Source organism: Pomacea canaliculata, linkage group LG5 (genome assembly GCF_003073045.1).
Source record: "Pomacea canaliculata isolate SZHN2017 linkage group LG5, ASM307304v1, whole genome shotgun sequence".
NCBI lineage: Eukaryota > Metazoa > Mollusca > Gastropoda > Architaenioglossa > Ampullariidae > Pomacea > Pomacea canaliculata.
In genome coordinates, this window is record NC_037594.1 from 20,742,924 (window position 1) to 20,759,664 (window position 16,741).

Here is a 16,741-nt window from a genome sequence, read left to right on the forward strand (position 1 = left end):
CTTTACAATATGAGGGAAGAGAGAAGAAATCCCTCTGACAGCCAAGTCTGCGAACATGTGTCCGGAATGAGATTCGAACCGGACAACCTCTCACTGCAGTGTTGTTTTAAACACTACGCTACCGGCCGCCCCAAGAAGATTGCGATTAAATGACAAATTAACACGATCTCACAGCACCCTACCCATCGCCCCCTCGGCTATCGCGTTGCCTGCTGATAAGCCCTCATTTATAGTCGCCCCCTTTTAACCCCCTCCCCCGGAAGACACGCTCACACACACACAAACTCTTCTTTCATGTTTTTTACTGTTTATTAAACCCCCGTTAGAGTGTGAGCATGTGTTGTCAACACAGCCCTGATTGTACCGACAATTTTTCTCAGACCAACTACAGAGCACAGCCGTGCACACACAGCGACCTCGTTATTCGCGCATCTTATCGTCAAGAAGAACTATTACGTCTGCACGTCTCAGTTTCTCCATCATGGGCGTCTCCTGAAATTAGCCGCTTGTCCTTCACAGCTTCCGCCCGGCGCCCTACTCTGATGTCGAACGAGAGAGGTTGGCTCCGAGGCTTAGTCTCATCTCCACTGTGGATTGAGAATTGCTGCGGCACAGACATATGCTCTCGTCTAGCTCTCGTCTAACTCTCCTCTTCTGTGAGTTGAAACCACTGGTAACCCTTCTGGTCTCGTAAAATAAATGTGACCGTTTTATGAACGCGAACCTGCATGGAGACAATGGTCTTACAACGGACGTATTTTAAGAAAGGAGTGGAATAAAATGTTTCTGGTGAAAGTTATCGTCTCTCTGTCTCGCACAGGCACGCACACTCTCGCACTCGCACATCTCCTTCATCCTCCAACACGCATTCCTCTTTTTTTCTACAGATCGCTCTGTGGCTACCTTGCTCTGCTACTTTTTTAATCTCTGTCATAACAACACTATATTATACATTGATGATTCACTGCATCAGATTATTTTATTTCAGATTTTTAATGAACGAAATAAAGACTTCGAATCCCTTCAGTCAAAAATCAGGACCTACGCGGTCTCTATAAACTCTAGTAATCTTCTCTTTTCCTCTTTGCCGTTCGTCGTCCTTCTCGGTTAACTGGACTGCGGAGGAGGCGAGGACGTGTAATGAACATAAAATCCCAGACATTGTAGAACAATAAACTAAGTAAGTAGGGTTGTTTATTCCAGAGACCGGAAGTCCACATTACGACGGGGAAGGTAAGTATCGAATGACGAGAACTGCTGGTCGGCAAAGGACCAGAAGGGGCAGGCAGTAAGAAGTCATCTCTCATCTTCTAAGACGTTGATGGCGGGCCCTGGACCGAGTCACAGTTATGTCCCCATTACGACGGAAACTTTATGGTTGTCGTCTGACAACTCGGCAGTCTTAGTCATCAACGATCACTGGACACTGAAAGAACTGTGTTTACTGAAAAGTGTGAATAAGAAGGAGTGAAAGTGCGAGGATGCGAGGAGGGACCGTTATGATGCGGGTACTGTGATTATCCTCCTCTCTGGCTTTGTAAACCATTAAATTACATCAGTCAATAAAGTTTTCTTCTGCTTAGTTTTCTTCTTTTTCTTTTTACTGAATTGCCCTCTAGGGATTAATAAAGTATTATCTTATCTTTTTGTTGTTCGCTCGCCTCCCTGCAGTAACATCACCAACCTTAGTTCCAGCCCCTCTCCAATTACCCGTTGTCGGGCCACAAATCAACGGCCTTAACTAGGGTGTCATAAACGTCTACTTGACCAAACGACGCGTCCACACGCACGAGACAGACGACCAGGGGCATACATGCCCCACCCACTCATCCCTGACACCACCATCAGCCGCACGCCAACCTCAGCCATCACGGTCACTCCAATGCTGAATGGGTTTTTTTTTTTTCTTTGGACATGTCTAATGATTGCTGGGGCCGTCCCCAACGTTTAGTTCTTTATTACAGTCTGAATTGTGTGCTGGTCTGCCGATTGCAAGATGAATTAGAACCATTATATTTAAATTGCTGCTCCCAACCAACATATATATATATAAATTCGTATTGTTTGTTCTTTTCTCTCGAAAACTCATTCGTAATAACTTCTGGGAAGCCGATTGCTGAAATCTCTCTCTAGGGAGACGATGAAAGGATGATAAAAGAGATGCAAAGATTTTCATACTAAGTTTACTTCCGAACGAACAGGACATGTGAAAAAAGATATCAAATTGGAGATGTCGCCACTTCCTAATCAGGAAATTCCTGTTTTGCTGAGTGGTACCTACAGTGACAGGCAGTTACATTATTGCTAGAAACAGTTCCTAGCCTTTCTGTGAACGTTGCATTCTATAAGGACAAATCAACAACAGTTAAAAACAGTTTACTATGGAAACCATTGTAAGCTAAAAGCTACTTGACCGGAAGAAACTGATATGAAATCATATGAACCATCTGGAAACTAAGGCGTCCCTTGATTTAAACGCATGTAGAATTAAAAGGGATTTTTTTAGGAAGAGAATAGAAGAAGAAATTTAATATCTCATGCGTCTCGTTATGGTCATTGTGGCCTCGCAGACGCAGTCAAACTCTCAAAGTTAATTTTTTTACCCAAACCCTGCAAGTTTCTTCCACAGTGTTTACATAGTCTCTTAGGGGGCAACGAAATGAATGAGGCATCTGGCTGTTCACGATGACTGGTGTGATTCAAGCATAAAAGGTACACTGATGTCTGGTCCCACTTCCCCTCTGGACTACAGTGCACAGAGGATTGCCAACAGTTCAGCATCCCACCTTCGTTCCGTTTAGTATCTCGTCCACTTCCTTTTCCCCACCCGATCCACGCCAGTACAGAACAGCGACTGCGGAAGTGTTCCTGAATAATGGTTGTGGTTCAGTGGCGCCCAAATTATCTACCACCACTCCCCACACTCACAACTTCTCTCCCCATTCATGGTCGCCACAAGAAAGAACCTCTCGGACTTGGCACAGACAAAAAAGGTCAATAGCAGCAAATTGGAGGGACTAGCAGAAGTCACGTCTTTGTCACAATCGATCATGAAGCAAGAAATGAACAAAAAGCTTAGCCTGGACATCTCGGATCGTGACAGGAAATGAGGAGCAAAGGGGACAACACTTCCTCTCAAACACTTTGGCACAGGCCGTCCCTTTAAACCTTCATTACTCTCTCTAAGCCGCAAACACCAGCCGAACATACACAATTACATAATGTCTTGTACCAAACTTTTTTGTCGATCACACACACACAAGAAAGAGAGAGATGGCGGGTGGGGTAGGAGAAGGGAGTAAAGTTGAAAGGTCTACAGTTGTTAGGCGTGGCGTCACTAGTGGGCGCCAATGAAGTCATCATTCGCCGATGAATCAGGAAGCCGGCAAAGAGAACCTTAAAGCCAACAGTCATTGCAAGTCGCCAATAAAACATTGAGTGACAGCTCTTTACCGCACTGAGAAATCGATTTCTCAGTCAGACCTTTTTATTGATTCTTGTTTGGCTGATTCGGGAGCCAGACTGGAAATTGGAGAGGCCCTGTCTATCTGATAGGTTTGGCCATCGGATCCTTTCGCCGGGTCGTACGGAGCGAGACACCAACCCTCCCCGTCCAGTAACTGTAAGTTTGACGGTAAGAGATGCAAGACGCTGCCTGGCGGTCATGGATCCTTTCGGGCAAATAAAATTTCCCATCTGTCGTGACTTTTTAAGCCGGTTTAGGTCAATAAGCAATTCAATAAACTCATCTTCACACAGACAAATGCTGTAAGAACTGCTGTTGCAGAAACGATCGCTGGCAAGGGGGAAGGGGATTTAACAGAGAGGGTGAGGGATATGGAGGGTTGGTGGTGTGAACAGTGAGGGTGGGGTATGAACAGTGAGGGTGGGGTGTGAACAGTGATGGATATCCTGCTGCTGTTTGGGGCAGGAGTAGCAGCCACCTGTGGATGCATACTTCAAAACAGAGACCGAAAAGATGTATTCCTCAAAATGGTCTAGACGACAGCCTCCCAACCACACGACAAGAAAAACAAAAATGACTTAGTGACATTTCGTTGAAAGTCATGCTCTACAAACGCCTGTACACATACAGACGGGTACAGACGGCAAGACAAACTGTTGGCGCAACCACCCCCATACAGCAGTCTCATTGATTATAAGGTCGAGTCGTTGAAAGTAGTTCAAAACCAGAAAAAGTATCCACAAAGATCTGCCAGACAGCGACTGTTTTTAAGAAGAAGCGATGGAGGCTGTTAGTGCATTTTTACCTTGCTCCACCACCAATGAAGCTGTCGACAAACAAAAACTGTCCGTGCAGGTAAAGCACATAATAACTGTCGCTGCAGTCGACAATCTAGGTGAACAGGTTGAACAGAATGTCAAACAACGATGCATCGCCAGTATTTTACCAGCTGCAAGGTATGCACATGGCCACACATCACATGACTGAGAACTACACTTTTGTAGTATTAACTCTTGAGAACCTCTGGAGTGTAGTGATAAAACGGTCTCCATGACAATGTCACGTGTTCGATTTTTATTTCAGTTCAATATGTCTTTATATATTTTTTTTAATTCTTATTTCTTTATTCTGGAGTTTTTTCCAGTTGATACCCAGAAGTGTACAGCTTTAGAGTTATAGTTAAGGATGGGGTTAAGGTTTAGGGTTTGAGACAGACGACAGCATGAAAAGACGAATTGAAAGAAGGTATGACAACGCGTCCGCCAACTCGGTGGGAAGAGTAAACACTTCTTCCTTCCACAACCCGTTGGGACGCGCGCAAGACATCAAAAAAGCCGAAACTGCCTTGATGCACGACTGTGCAAGAATCTCGTTCCTCATCGCAGGACTGCAAGATGGTATCTTGCCCAGGCATCGCTGGCTGAGTCACGCCGATATGGCGTGCGTATAAATGGGTCAAGAACATTCTTCTTGCTTCAACCCTGCTCTCCGCAACGCTCGTTAAACACGCAGAATCATTTTTTTCCCTCACCTGTGATGAGAGAGAGGTGGCGTTAGGGAAGCGTCTGTCTGTCGCCAGTGGTTGGCCAAAAAAGGTCACAGAAACAATACGTAGTCATAACAAATCCAAACACAACTGCTAGGCAGTGAGGAAATAACTTTGGTGAAGGAAGGACTGTATCGGGAAAGTCAAACCATTGTTCTTTGTGTTCACATTTTAATCCCTGATGCAAATAGTGGCTATAAAACGCACTGAATATTTTAGCTGTTGACAGTCTGTATCGCACATGTGTTGTTTAACACCTTGTAAAGCAGAGTCTGGTGTACACTGGTCACGGTAACATTTTCAAGATGTGTCGGATTGAATAAGGCCCTGTGCTGCTTTCGTGTAACTTGTCACGAAGACTTTATCTCGAAGATACTGATAATGGACAGGTCGAGTTCAAGCACGCACCGCTTCCCCACGCCCACTGTATTGCCACCACCACACACACACACCACCACCACACATACACTACCACCACCACCACCAGCACACACCACCGCCACCCACACCACCACCTACACACACCACCACCACCACCACCACCCTTTCACCAAATACTGAGATAAGAACCTATTTCATAACCTGCCGGAATGAACAATAAGCGATGAACTTATGGTCGCTGTCGTTATGTATCGTCCTTATCACCGCCGTGGCCTTCCCATTAATTTTATTTGTTATTTAATAAAAATAAATAAAAAGGACTGTACCTGCTCCCTTCGTTTTTACCGGGGTTTGTACGATCATGAATATCCAGTTCAAGCTGTTCATCACTCCACTGCCTTCCTAGCGAGGAGTCCACGTGACGTTAAGACGACTGCGTTCTTGCCATCGCCAGCAACGAGACTGCTACGTCCTCCACGCCAATGACGTGAATAATGGAAAATGTCTGCAGACATCAACCACCTCTCGGTTCACAAATGACAGCTTCGCAAAGTTCGTTCACAAAAAAGGAAAATGATTTCAAAAGCAGTATTTAGGCGAGCGCAGCTGATCGGCAAGAGTAGATTAGGCGTGCCATGGCGTAGGATTGAGAACAGTCCAGTAGTCTGTGTCACCGATGAAAAAGTCAGGGAAATAACCGTTAGGTGACAGTCAGTCGCCCTTCCCTATCCCAAAATAATGTATATAAAAAGGTTTGGGAGTCACGGATACGGTTTTAAGAAAAGAAACCCTTTAGTTCGACTTTCAACTGATGCACCGAGACACTATATAGAAAACGTGAAGATCTGCCAGAACATATGACAGTTTTTTAATTGATAATGCAAAAAGCCCATAAATGTCTAAGCCCAACAACAATGTAGCCTCAAAACTCCCCCTGACTTTACTCCTGACATCTTAACCATATCCATGTAAATTATTGAACCTGGGGCCTGGGGGGTAGGGGGGTTAAGCTATTTCTATGCTTGGTGGTGTTTATATGGATGGAGGGAAGAAAGTAGTTCACTCGGAAATTACCATCTCTCACTGAGTTGAATCTAGAAAAAGAAACATTCGCACTCGGGTATGTCTTTAACGTCTGAGTGGGGCCTATTATCTGGATCCGGTTAGGTCGAGATTTAACGACACAGCCGGGTATCACTCGCTGTCGTTTTACAAGTACAAGCACAACACACCCGTAGCTCGAGGGGCGTGTGTCCGTGAAACAGTCCTGGCTATTCTCCTCAACCACACACCCGTGTAAACTTTGCCATACCTGTACCTCTAAATATAGTCTTCAACTTTCAAGCTCAAAAAAAAAAAGTGGACGAAAAGTCACAGATGTTATCAGCTATTGCTTGACTACTGAGCCCGTTACCTCTGCACATATACTGCCTTAAATAGCTGATCAAGGAAAGAGTGGTGGTTCTGAAACAACATGTGATACATTCTGAACCGACATGACACCACATTCTGACCCAGCGTGACACTAAAGTAACATGCACTTAAATCCTTCCTCTTTCTTACTTTTCACCAGGAAACTGTTCACTACTCCCTTTCATCTATCCATGTTAAGTCTCCAGGCACCCAATCCCACACCAGAGCCTCTATGCTGGGTGGCGGTACTCTTTCCAACCTACAGCATAACAGCAGCTGTGGCTAAAAACATTACTGGCTCCAAGTGGTTAAACTATAAAAGCTGAACTAAATTTACTTCTTTTACTTTTCCTATTTCCATTAGTAAGTTGGACAAGCTGTTTACTGAGCTTGAGACTGTGGAGTTTATCATCAACATAATAAAATAGAATAACCTCAATAAACATGTCACCCCTAGCAACCTAACTTGCGCACATGGGAAACAAGCATGCTATAGTATACTGCTCAATTATAACATCAAACTGTGGATCTTTACTGTCAACCCGTCAACTTAAAAAGTAAAAGTTAATTAATGCTGGCAAACCCTGCAGAGATGCTTACTAGTTGACACGTGTGGATGCAAACACAATGATGCAAGTGTTTTTAACCCATCACAAAGCCATCAGGTAAATCACACACTTCAAATGCCCTTTAAACACACAATTCATTCCCTTTATTGTCACTTTAAGAGTGCGTGAATTTTTTTTACTATTTTTTTTTATTAAATCTGAATGGTTAATCTTGTTTTATAAGTTGTCATTTCAAGTGTGAGTACATTTTTGTTGGATAGCTCCCTGTATTCTCCAGAATTCAAAGTATTACTTTTGAAAAACAGTAACTTCTTTATTCCTCTCTTTACCTTGTCTGCCAATTATTTCTAGTTGTCCACAGCATGATTTTACAGTTATTAGAAATCATGAAGAACAAAAAATTATCCCTTAGGCAAACTAATCTTCAATACAATAATAGTCTCACTGATCATTATAGTACCAGTTATGGCTTTACTTTAAAAATTAAGATGAAGACAACTATGTTATGGATAAAATTGCATGTCAACAAAAACATTCACTTAGTATCATAGTAGGACCAGAGAAATGCTGTAGAGGGACAAACTTATCTATAATGTTATTTTAATTTTAAAAAGAAAACAATAACTAGAAGCTTTATTTTAAAATGTTTATAATATGCACTGTTAGAACAGGTGACTAAGCTAAATTAACAAGAACAATAATAAAAATCTTGATAATTATGCTTCTGCCTCTATCACAACAGCTAATAATAAAACATGAATGCTCATGCTAAGCAAGGTTTTTTTTAAATAATATCACAGAGGATGTAAAATAAGAAACATCTGTCTCATCTGTGTATAGCTGGACTTTTATATCTTTGAGCCAGAGGACTGACAAGAAAACAGATAAATCAGACAGTGGATGACATAGATCTCTATCTGCATGTTTATAATTGTTAAATTTTAATCTCACTCTTACTGTGCTCAGTGTTCTAAATATTTTATATCATTACTTTCAATCTAGACAGTCTTGTGCACCAGCTAATATTTAAAAGATTCTGTAGTCATCCATGAAATGAAATACATTTCTGTGGGCAGTATTTACCATAATGTTCACACTTCTGTGAAACAGTTAACTCTCTCTCACACACACATAAACGCATGTATTTATGCATACATTGTACACAACCATATGTAAGCATATGAATGCATGTAAACATACAAAACACAAATGAGTAGATACACAGATGCATACATTATGCATCATTACTGTTGATTTGAGATTTCTGCACTGTTAATACACAGCAGTGGCAACAGATGAAAGTGATTTAATGTGTCAATGTGAGCTGCAGAGTTTTCATGTTTGCATGTTTTCATCCCTACCACGTCATCACACCAGTAAAGATGAAGTTGTAAATACATCAATCTTCTTTCCACATACATCTGACAACAGGGATGGTAATGGGATAAAAGGTGAGAGTGGGGGTTGGGATTTGGAATATACTGTGAAGAACAGCCACAATATGGGACGGTGCCATTTGCATGTGGGGTCAATATGTCTTGCTTGTAAAGTAACCCTTGAAAATATTTAAATTTAACTTACAATTTGGGCAGTATTTAATCTGCTTCAGCTAAGCAATGACAAAAATGAAAATGCAGGACATTAGTAACTGTTTAATTAAATATTACATTAGTATTAATTATTAGTATTATCTACCACATACATTCACTAGTTGCTTTTTCTAGCCCTCTGTATGTTACTAATAATTTATTAATATAAAATAATAAATATTATTATACATGCAAATCCTCATGTGCCCATTGTAAGAGGAATATACTGAATCAAACATACTTGTCAAATTCTGCTGAAATGCAGGACTGACTTTGCAAACACTTGTAGATTGGAATTCATGGAATGTGTGTTTGCGGGTTGGGGCTGAATGAGACTGTAGATACAAAACACAACATACACAAGTCCAGTTCAGTAAACCTAAAAAGAAAAGTACATGACTCGTTGATGTCAAGGTGCGATTGATGGGTTTCTCTCGCCAGCGTCGCTGGCAAATGTGTTACATCAGTTGACCTATTATCAACAAGCACAACATAAGCTAAAACCTGGAAACCATTGTAACAAACCCTCATATTTATACGGCTAAACCACCTGCTGATCATACTTGTGTTTAACTCCATCGGTAATAATAACACTAACGGGAAATGTTAAACCAGCTGTCGCTCTTGTATAATCAAAGCAACTATTACCGCTATGCGGCTTCGCTTTCTCGTAAGTCGAACACAACACAAATAGGTTAACTACTTTACCACCAAAGCAGACAAAAAGCCAGTGTCCTGGTTGTGTATGGGTGTGACTGTTGTTGTAACCACACACACGTGCAGGTTGTAAACACATTTTGGCATTAATTTTCTTAGTAACACAATATCCTACAAGTGTATAAACATCGGTTTGAACAAAAATATAAGGGAGACTAAGACAAAGTTTACTAGCCACGAATCAACAGAGTTAAAAACTGTATCACTTACTGTTGAGACTATAGCAGCATACCCGTAACAAACCCGTCCGGTCAGGTCAGCCAGTATATCAGTCGACTTGTATACTTCGGACACACGAACCACACACTTCGTCTGTACTTTCAACACCAGTCCCACACCATAAGAGAATCGTCTGCTGGTCTCAACTACGTCTGCTCGTGGTCTGCACGCGTTCACAGGAAGATGTAAAACTTTTTTGAACCAAGAAGTGCGATGAGACCTTACTTCCAACAAGTACGACGAGACTTTACTCGGTCCCTGGCCTGGGACTGTGCGGATTGAAGTGCAGCGAGCGGCCACTCCTACCGCCCTGCCGCCGTCACTCGCACGAGTTGTCTTTCCTTGACTTGCCAAGACTCGGCTCAGCGGCTCGGCGACCACAGAGCCAGGGGGTGAGAGAGGGAAGGAAATTGTCGGGGAAGGAGGGTAAGGGAGGATGATTGGGGAGTGGTGGGAGGATGAGAAGAGGTATGGCTGTCTACTATCACGTCTGACATACACAGGTTTCTTGTTTTCTTCGTTTAAGATTTCTTTTACACCTACTTCTTTTTTTTTTTAAGGAATGGTAATTAAATATTTAGCGAGTGTTGCTAGCTCGGGAATAAGAACTTAACCCACAGGGATTCAAGTACGATTGATCCTGGGATTTGCCGAGCATCTTTCTCTTCTATTTTTTTATTTTTATTTTTGTGGTTGGCTAATGTTCGTCTAAATTTAATCTTACACCTGTCCACTTTTCTTTCAGAACTATGTATGAATACGAGTGTTGTCAATAAAGAGAAATAAACTTAATGTGCAGGAATTTTATAAGCTGTGTCGGTTACTTCCAGTGATATCGGTGGTGAGGACAAAACTTAATTACAAACTGAACACTTTTCGTATCTGTCGACTCACGCGTAAATTTTCTTTTCGTAGTCAATTATACATAATTATAAATAATTCATAGTCAATTCATAGTCAATAATTTCATAGTCAGTTATACATAATTATAAATAATATACTCGACTTTCTGTCCTCCCTAAAAGAGAAATGCTATGAAGAATCAGCGGACGCTTTCAAAGAAGTGTGTTAGTAAAGACTAATTGCCACATTCTTAGATGAGATCTCGTTGTCATTACCTTCAATAACTGTGTGTGCAGCCTTGTATTGTTACTGCTGTAATAGAAATTAATGTGGCTGGAAGTCATTGCTCATGTTCATGGCATCAAATGACCATCAGTGATACAGTACCGGTACAGTTAATTAAATCTGGGTAACTTGCTCATATGTACGTGAGCGTGCATGCATGCGTATGTGCATAGTTTAGTGAGCGAGTGGATTTTTGTGCTGAAGTACACGGATTTTACACACGTCCGTGTGTAACCACGCGCGTGTATATATAGTATATCTGTATGACCGAGTGAATGTTTGTATGTGTATATGTTCGCATTTGTATGTATATATGTATAAACGAGGGCGGTGTCATGTGACCTCGGCTGAAGACAATATCAATGACGACAGAAAGTCTTCCTTATGACCTCTGAATCCATTCTCCTGAATCACCTCCATCCTCTCATTAAAACGTTGCGTAACCTAAACTCGGATAATTTCTACATGTTGCCCATCGTCCCTAAACTTCCAACCCCCTTCCTGCGCATAGAAAATACTTTTTTTTTTCTCTGAATCGGCCTTTCTCGTATCATTCACAAGTTATTGTCGACCCGGTATGTCCACTATATCATCGTAGATTACCGAATCATCAGCCGCTGCTTGAATATATCTGCTTGATATATGCTAATCTCTGGCAAGGCTGGGGCAGGACTGTAGTGGCGTGGTAATTAGAAAATACAGCGGGGACAGATGGAACAAAGGAAGAACAGGGCGCAGCAGGAAGTCAGTGTTAATTAATAAGTTATTATTCTTTTGACAATTATTATGATAAACAAAATAGTCAAAGCTACGTGATGGGACAGCATATTCAATACTGATTGATGAGTATTCTTGATTTTTTCAGTATGCATGTATACATGCGTTTGTGTTTGTGCATGCGCGTGCCTGGTCTTTGTTTGTGTGTTAGTACGCACAACCCTTCCATATTCAGTTGCATAATGTCTTTTTCCTTCACTCTTTCACATGACGGTGAGACGTCTCGGATAGCAGCACACCGCCTCCTGAAATCCTCCCCAGACTGCGGCGTTATCCCACCCCTGAGCTCAATCCATCATGCAGTCCTTCAGTCGCCTCCATCGGCACAACCTTCGCCTCAATCTTCTGTCCTCAATTTCCGCTGCCCTTGGCGGTCCCTGCCTTACTCTTTTCAAATACATAAATAAGTGTGGGGGAGGGGGATTTCCTAGCCGGCTCCAGTTGCCATTGCCCTCTTCTGTTCACAAGTCTCTCGCTTCAGCTTCTCTATCTTATTTTTCATCATCATCATCATCATCATCATCATCTTCTTCTTCCTATCATTATCACTAATCCTTTCCAATAGTCTACCAAATGAACATTTCATGTTCATTTTTGTATTCTAGTTTGTTTCGTTTTTTTTTTCTTTCAACTACTTTGCGCCTATTCGCTTCAAGAGACGCCGGTCTTATTTGACATTATCTCGCCGCAGTCTATTTCATTTGCACGAGGAGCGCCATGAAAATTAACACAAGAAGCGGCGACTCTTGAGAGTAATAACTTACAGTTCAAAACGGCACACTCGTCGTAAAACTGTGCTTTTTATGTAAATTTCTTAGCCTCCCCTCGCCCCGTCCCTCCTTCACCCCGGGCAGCCAGTACACGCATGATGCTATCATTGCGCGCCTCATCGCCCGCAACGCACGGCCTGTCAGCCTCGCGCGGATGCTTTACTGCGCAACGCTTTTAGTGCCCGCAACATCGCAACATCGCGCGTGTCCTATCGACGCCTCCTCTAGAGATGCTGCTACGGCCCATAGAAAAAAAAACTTAGTGCCTGCGGTCTTCAAGAGTTAGGGTCAGAGTAGCTGTCATTATAAATCGTATGTACGTATACATGAAATGACTGTACTTGTTCTGGTGGTCCTTAATGTTGCGTTAATCAGTTGCTCAAAATCATGGCTGTGATGTTGGTCAGTCATCAACAAAGCTGACCTAAGTATTATTGCTTACTACTGGCAGGCGCGCGTGAGAGTGTGAGTGTACGTGAGATTACGTATGTTTGTGTGTTATGTAGTATGTGAGTATGTGTGCGGGTATTTGAGAGTATTTGAGTGTATGAATGTGTGCGAGTGCCTGTCCATATGTCTATGCGTCTATATCCGTGTGCGAGCGCGTTTTCTGTTCTTATAATTATTATATATGCGTCTGTGATCTTACTAACAGACGTACGCGCGTGTCTTTGCTGTGGATGTTGTTCTTCTATGTGCATGAGGGAACCTTTTAAAATCAACATTTATATTCAATTTTAACAACGAAATACATAAAGGAGACTTATTTCTACTTATCTTCATTTACATCCTTGTTTCCTTTTGTTACTTTTAACCACACACACAAAATTAAAACGAGATACTTAGATACTGATTTTTAAAACTTTAAATATAATGTATTTTAACATTTTTGCCAAATTGTTTGTTTTTTTCTAACATCAGGAATGCTGCTTACTTTTCACTCCTCGTCGGCGGATATAGTACACAGTACATTTCTATTTCCTTACTAATATAGCATGATTCAATGCGGCAACAGATATTCATGTGGTCTGTGTTACGTGACATTACCGCACATCAACGTAAATTGTTCTGAATACTTGCTGTAATTTACTCCCATTCTTCGCGATTCCATTGTCGCAACTATTAGGTTTTGCCATTCAAAATCGTCTTGCTATTCAAAGCAAAGAAACGCCAAACCTCTTCTTTCACTCGAGATCGAATGGCTCATCTAACGGAAAGGCCAAAGCAGTCTCCATGCTGAAAAAAGTCCGCTGCAAACGAGCAAATATTAAATATCATTTTAAAAACGAATGTTCTGTCTCGACGAATCATTCTTGACAGTGATAGGCACGATGCTTCTGAAGATGCCTTTCATCTAAGTAATTACCGCGATCACTGTCATAATCCTGTTGCTGTCCAAATACGCCTCTCTACTCCCGATGTAGAAAGGAAGGGGAAGAAAAGAAGAAGAAGCAAACAAATTTTGAGTCTTTAGCTAGGGTAGTGTCTATTTCAAAAAGCAGGAGAAAAAAAAAAAGAAAAAGTTATCTTTTCTTTATCTCGGTATCAATCATAAGATGGCGGTTTGTGTGAGCACCTTCTTGCTGCATGAGTTTGCATGTAACTATACCTTGCCTGGCTGCGGTGACGGATAGTTGGCCGGCAGTGAAGAAATTGCTGTCGTGACCTTTGTTATGATCTATCACTCGGTCTTCTCTGTGCCCAGATTACTCGCGTAGGATCGCGAGACTTCCGCGCGACCTGATCGTTGTTACGACTGACGTCAGCGTACGCGCAGTATGGCGACCAGCGTGAGAATCGCGCGAAGTTTGGCGATGATTTTTCCATCCCTGATGTTCTTCATCTGGAAAATATTAAATAATTGTATCCGTAATGGTTTGAGATAATTCACTCCATACCTCATTAGCAATCATTAGCAGACAGGAAGTCAGTTAATAAATGTTGTGGGTACGTTCAACGGAAGTGTAGAGGCTTTCCGCTGGGTGGGACTATTAGCAGCTAACTTTACGATCAATTGCTGCTTTAGTGTCAGTTTGATGGAAACTAAATCCAATCTGAAAGAATACCAATGTATAATTTAGCCTAGCAGAATTAAACTACTGAACTTTCGACTTTCGGTCTAGAATTGATGGCTGGCTGGAGCAAATGGCCGAGACCATCTCAAAGGTTAAAAAGAAAAGATACCCCGTGTCACAAGTGTTAAATTATTGGCTTTTCTGACTGAAGAGAGAGCTTATTGGTGTAAGAAGGCATGTGTAAACTGCTTCCACAGTTGTTTTACCAGCTTCTTTATCTGCCTTGTTCTTACGATGTCTGCATCGGGCTGTCCCTCGGGGCGCGTGTTGTGCGAGTGGCACATCGGGCGCAGGATGAGTAGGATCAATAGCCCCAGAAGGAGAGGCTCCATCTGTGAGAAGAAAACACCGGAATTAGACTTTCGAGCATCATTGAATGCAATCCTTAAGTTTCCGGTATAATAAATACAATACAGGTCAGCCTCTTTTGTTTGACTTCTCGTATTGAACCATTGCTCGTATTTCTTTCACTCCTTCACTCAATCACTAACACACACATGCACGTACTCGTACATTGTCTTATCATCACTTTAATTTGCTATTTAGTTGATCTCTCTTGTCATGCGCACTGAGATACTTGCATCTAAGGATTCATTGGCCCATCAGCGAACATCCTCAGAATGGGAATATAAACATACGCAAACACTCATGGAGGTTCTCCCTCCCCCCCCCCAATCTCTCTCTCTCTCTCACTCTTACAAACACACAGTCATGAAGGGGGGAGAGAGAGAAAAAAATAATCAATGCCAGGGTGCCCTTAGGAAAAGAAATAACCGTAACTCTTGTCGAACTCTAGCATTGACACGATCTGGTGATGGAGAGCGCGGCCGCATGTACAGAGCCAGACAGTTGAGTGGTTGAACGTGCCCAGTTCCGCGGCTGCGTGCGCCTCATAATCCGATACAAGAACACGGATGAGTAGTCGAGTTCTCACTTGGACAAGTTCATTAGCGGGCTCAAGTTCTTAGTTTGGGAGAACAGCATTTCGGCTCTTATTTTTATCCCAGTTTCCTGCAATTACATTACATTCTGGGCGCGCAGAATAAAGTTAGTCGGATTTTGTGTTTGGCTGTTCGCCGAAAATATGCTTCAGCGGCTGCAAGACCCTCAGTTCTCCGAAACCTGCAAAAACTCCCAACGACTTTTGAATACCAAGCACGTAGGGTCTCCAGCTGACATGGTCATCCGTATCCGACAAGACCAGCATTTTGTCTTCCGCGATTAATGAAACCCTTAAGACTCATTTTAGAAAAAAAAAAAAAAAAGAAACTAGAAGAAATTCTGACGATTTTTATTCTAGATGTGATTGTCACAATCTGTAAAGAAGGTTAATAAGACATTTTTCCCGCCGTACTTAAATGCCAGCTTCAACAGCGCATGCGCAGGTTCGTGTTTGTGTGTTTGTGTGTCTGTGAGCATTTGTATGTGTGTGCTCGCCATCGCGAGTTCTCATTGATGCAGTGTGTTTGTTATGTTGGTGAACCTCTACCATACAATGTTTGTATTTCCAAAGTTTGCTGATGGAGGATCTCGCCTGATGCTCAATAAAAAGCTAAGGGGGAATGTGAAGGCAAGTAATTGAAGTTCTGCCACAGTCTTGTCAAGGGATATGCACCGTGATTCGTGCATCAGCAGCCTGTCAGCTGTAAGTGACAACTGCTGCGCTCCATCTTTCCCATGCACGAGTGTTGGAACTGCATGACCGCACCAAGACTGATTGTCCTGCAATTTTCAGCTTGACACGCGCGCTCCCCTCCACACACACACCATTTGATTAGCAGACGATAACGAAATGGTGAGTCCCTCTCATGTTCCCTCCTTCTCAAATATATATTTCATATTTTCTTACATTCCTTGTGCATATTTTTCTTAAATCGTCTCCTGCTTCTCAACAGCATCTTCGTTAAACTGCAGCCTTGGTTTCGGATTTTATTATTAATATTATTATTAAATCCAGGACTTTGTAGTTGACATTTCACTGTCCAGCAAATAACAACTGAGCGAAAGAAGGGAGTTTCTCTTAGGAAGAAGTCGATAAGATGTTTCCTGTTGGGCGGCTTTAAGCTCCAAGTGTCTTCGATTTCTTCCTTC

At 42.2% G+C, this 16,741-nt stretch overlaps 1 protein-coding gene across 4 annotated transcripts in view; it reads right to left on the reverse strand.

Moving 5' to 3' along the window:
• The window catches only part of LOC112563988 (polypeptide N-acetylgalactosaminyltransferase 5-like), a 110,679-nt gene extending 100,460 nt beyond the window's left edge, over positions 1-10,219 (reverse strand). For 2 of the 4 annotated variants that reach the window (XM_025238489.1, XM_025238486.1), the window contains exon 1: positions 9,892-10,219. The gene's annotated coding sequence lies outside the window, so the exon portion shown is untranslated. Of the gene's footprint in view, positions 1-5,719; positions 6,046-9,891 lie in introns of those variants that run through there. The other 2 variants (XM_025238492.1, XM_025238487.1) reach the window with 1 other exon arrangement.
• Between the last annotated feature and the right edge of the window lie 6,522 nt (positions 10,220-16,741).